The following is a 4,784-nucleotide window of genomic DNA, read 5'->3' on the forward strand; positions in this document are numbered from 1 at the left end:
AGCAACAGAAAGCACACCCACGTCTCCCCCACTGGAGAGACGGCGGAGAGCTAGGTGGTGGCGCGTCGCGACCAGCAATCGCGATATTCAATCTGACGTCGCCAAGGAGCGCAACTGGACGGCAACGCAAAGCAATCAGCTTTTCCCGGAGCTGAGAGCAGCTCGCGATTTCAAAGGGAGAAAACTCAGCTCCTCGTGGTGGAAGGTGCGGGGGCGCGGCAGGGAGGGCCTGGGAGGGGGTCGCCATTTGGCTCCGGGCGGGCGCGCGCGGCGGTCCCAGCGACCCGGGCGGCCGGGGGCGCGAGGCCGGAGCGCCGTCCGCTAGGGGCGGGCCACGCACCGCCGCCGCCCGCCCCCGCCCGCCCCCTCCCCCGCCGCTTCCTCTCGCTCTCCCAGCCCCTTCCCCCCACGTGTGGGTGACGTCAAAATTCCGCGAAAAAGCCGCGTGGTGGCTCCTCCGGCGGAGGCGCGATTCCGTTGCCCAGCGGGCCCCTCCCGGGCGCCGGGGGGAGGGCGAAGGAGCGAGCCGGCCGGTTCCCTTTCCTCCCGGAGGCCGGGCCCCACCGACGCCGGGGGGCAGATACCCCCCGCCCCAGATCTTACTGGAAAAGTCACTTTTATAAACCGAAGACACTTCCAGGGCTATTTTCGGCCGCGTGAGGCAGCTGAATCAGACAGGAAGAGGGGGAAATTTCGGGTCTCTTTACTTTTTATTTTTTTTTCAAGGGAGGGGAGGAAGATGCGAGGGGGGCGAACGGACGGCAGGCGTTTCTGACCCACGCCTGTCGCATCTGCCGCCCGAGGCACGCAGCCCGGGTTCAAGCTCGGACCCAGGGAGGGCGGCTGGAGAGCGCAGGCCGGCCCGTGTCTATCCCCGCAGGGTCTGGGCGCCCCGGGGCTGCCACGGGCCGAGGGGCGGCCGTGCGGGGTCCCGGAAGCGCTCTCACACCTGGGTCCCAGTGCCTGGCGCGGGGAGCCACCCGGCGGCTCGTCCCCACCCACCTTCTGTCTCCTCGAGCTCCAGTTCCCGACCTGTCCCTCTTCCTTTCGCACATTTTTCTAATTTGCTTCCACTCCCTTCCCACTCCCTCCCGTCCCCTCCTTCTGCACCTCCTCGGCTTCCTTCCTGGTACTCCGGCCTCCTAGAGCCGAGACTCGGACCCTTGGCCATCTACTTTCAAGCGACCGTCGGGTTTTCGGTTTTGACTGCCCGTCCATCCCTAAATGGAGAAATACACCGCTCTGCTCTGGGGGGGGAGTTAGGGGTGGCGGGGGCGCCTGAGCCCGAACTCACTCCCCTCCCCCCACCCCGCCAGAGCGCCCCTAGGAGGACGAAGCTTGCAGCCGACAGCGGGATCACCTGGCTGGGCGGCATCCGCCAGGTGAGCTGGGGCGTAAGTGTGCTTAGCGTTGCAGGTTCCTGCAGAAATGTGCCTATAAACACCCTGCACCTACAGGGGTTTGTACACTTTCCAACCGAAACTCCACAACGCGAGGGGTGGTGAGCCGGCCAGGGAGGGAATAAAAGTCCAGTAAAACTGACGTTCGCTAAAGGTTATCATTGATCCTACAAAGGGAAGGAGGTGTTTTTTTTCCCCCCTTGAGGGGTTTAAAAGGAATAAGGAAGAGCCAATATTTTGTTTTGGTTTTTTTCCCTACAGTGACCAGTTTTGACTTAAAAGCCGGAGCACAGACGTTTGTTTTTTTTCTCTAAACCTAAGGCTACACGCAAAAGAAAATGCGCAGGTTTGTCCAGAAGGCAACGTGCCTTTTCCCGCGTGCGAGGAGGAGTGCTTTTTAGCAAGCAAAATTAAAGTTTTAACACATGGTCGGAGTGGCGACCAAAAGGGAAAACTCAGTTTCCAGTCCAAGCCTCGCGGAGACATTCCTGCCAACCTCCGCACCCTCGCACGCCCCACCCCGAGCCTTGGAGCCTGAACCACTGGGGGACGGATTCGCTGCGAGGTTGCTGTTCGGGAACAGTCCGTAATCGGAAGGGGAAGTCAATGGGGAACTTGAAGGGGCGAGCCTGCCACGCGGGGAGCGCCCGCACCCGCGGGTCTGGGTGGACGGAGAGGGCGGCGGGGAGAGGGGCATCCGCCCGCGCCCCTCCTCTTCACAGCCGTCTGTCCCCCGCCCCCCGGCCCCGCTCCCCGCCGGAATTTCTCCGTAAAGCCAGACGGGTTTGGGGTTAGGGGGAGGGAAGGGGAGAGGGGGCCCCTCGGCTCGCCGCTCCCGAGACTTGAGGCCTCACCACCCAGGTTTTCTCCCCAGGGTGGGCGAGGCCCGGAGGACGACCACCCGCCTCTTCCCCGCCCCCAGCTGCCCCTCTTCAGGGGACCCAGGGCTCGGGATGCTTTCCCTGCAGGGAGGTGGAGAAAAGGCCGTGCTGGGTTAGTTACCAAGTGATGTCAAGAGGCTGGGAGCCCTCGCCGGCTTCTGTCCTTGCCTGTCGGGGCAGATTTATACTTTAAAAATACCTCTCTCGCCCACACTGCCCCCCACCCCCTACCCCTACAGCTTTCTTTGATCCGCTCAAAGGTGGCTGAGCTGAAGTTTGAGTAAGTCCTTTATGGGGTTTTAAAATGTTAAGTTCACTTATTTATCCGGAGTGACTCAAGGCCTGAGTCGGGAAGTCCACGTTGACTGAAATCAAGAGGTGATTGTTAGGCACCCGCTGTCTTCCGAGGAACACCGTACTCGGCCCCGACTGTCATCCGCCGCGCGGGACTGTTTCATTTTGAGTTTGCAACTTGGGTTTTTCAGCGAGCTTTTTTTCTTCCAGAAAGCTAATGGCTTCCACCGCAATTAGACATTCTCCTCGCCCGCCCCTTCCCTCCCCTTTCTTTACGTACAGTCGATTGGATACTAATTCCCGAGGCTATTGATAAGGTCGCCCGCGCCCCGGCCTCTCCCCAGCCCTCGCCCGCCCCAGTCCCCGCTCTCCCTCCGCCCTCCCTTCCTTGGCTTCCTTTTGATGTAGCGGGGAACGCGTCCTACTAAAAAAAAAAAAAAAAAAAAAAAAAAAAAGTAATCTGCCCGGTAACAATCAGCGCGCAGTAGCAGGAGACCCAGAGCTATTGGCTATGCAAATAGAGGGAGGGGAGACGGCGCCCCAAACTCTTACTCACCCTTTTAAAGCGATATCCCCCTTCCACCCACCCACCCACCCCTTCCGCCCCACCCTCGTGGAAAGGGGCTGGCCCCGGGGCCAGGGTTAATCGCTCGCACCTCTGGTTTATGCGCTGTCCGCCCTCTTTATTCCACCTCCCCCTCCTTTCAGGGAACAGAGCTCACAGCTTACCCAGCCCCCCGCCTCCCCCCGCTCGCCCTCGCGCCCCGGTTCGGGCCCCCTTTCTCCGCGAGGGAGGTCCTGGGCCAACCTCGGTGTCTCTCCAGAGACCCTACCCACGCCGCGCTCGGCGCACGTGCCAGCTCCGCCAGCGCGCCGCGGGCCCTGGGCCCACTCCCTTTCTTCCCGGAGTGAAATAGCACAGACGGGCAGGGTGGGGGGTGGCGGGAGGAAGGAGGTGAGGAAACGCCATCAGATCCCCTCTAAAAGCGGCTTTGACCCGAGGATGCATTGGAGCACGTGTCAGAGCCGACCGCACTGGCTGCGTCTCCACCGTAGTTCCGCTCGCGGGGGGAAAGCCCTGGCTGCGAGCGACGCGTGAACCCGGAGGGTCCGCGAGGGTGCAGGCGAGGGACCCGGGGTGGAACTCTTGGGCCTCGGAGGAAAGGAAGGGGTGGTGTCGTTGGCGCCCGGGGAGAGAGGGGGAGCCAAACCTACCCCTCTTTCGCCCCTCTCCCCTCCTCCTCCCGGGCTATTTCCTAGAAAGCTGTATCAGTGTGGCCACGCTCCGCGCAGGCACCTCGGGCGGCTTGTCAGCAGAGGCAGGGCGAGGAAGCGGGTTTTTCCTGCGTGGCCGCTGGCCGCGGCGGAACCGCTGGTAGCCCTGCCCCCGGCCTGCGGCGGCTCGGGGCGCCTCCCCGCGTCTCCCAGTGGCGCCTGCGGCGCCCCAAGAACGGGATGGTTTCTGCTCCTGGGTCACATTCTATCACGTCGGAGAAGCGCCCCCTCCCTCCGGACACTCACCCCTCCCCCCCAACACATCTGCGGGGGGGCGGGGGCGGGGGTTGGAGTGGGCGCCGAAGTTCTGGTCCCTTTAATCGGGTTTTGGAAACAGCAACATGATCAGGAACATAAATTTCAGGGACATAACCTTTTTCTCTGGGTATGCGAAGTTGCTGTTTTCTCAGATCGCCCTCCCTCTTTCTCACGTAAGGGATCTATTTCTCAGTTGTCTGAGCCCACCTCATCTTCAAGTAATCCACCCGTCATTCCTGGATCTTAAAATACATGGGCGGTAGTATTAGGATCAGTTTTGAAGTAGCCAGAGTCGGAGGGTCGTATTTTGGCAGGATGCACCTACAGAATGTGCGCAATTAGAGGAAATAAGTAGGAATCGGTGGGGTTTTTTTTTTTGTGGGTTCCCCTCTCCGAGGCCCCTGGCTTGCGGGGCTGCATAGAGGGAGAGGGCCTCGGAGAGCTAAGGAGAGGGGGCCGGGGGGCGGGGGACCGCGTTTGAAGTTTGGTCGGGCCAGCTGCTGTTCTCCTTAATAACAAGAGGGGAAAGGAGGGAGGGAGGGAGACACTGAGAGGAGGAGGGGAGGACCGGGAGGGGAGGGAAAGGGAGGAGGAACCGGAGAGGGGGGTGAGGCGAGAGGGAGGAGAAGTAACTGCCCAGCCAGTTTGCGTCACTGCCTCGGAGAGCAGAGAGCAG

This window comes from Grampus griseus (assembly GCF_964374135.1).
Source record: "Grampus griseus genome assembly, chromosome: 11".
Classification (NCBI taxonomy): Eukaryota; Metazoa; Chordata; class Mammalia; order Artiodactyla; family Delphinidae; genus Grampus; species Grampus griseus.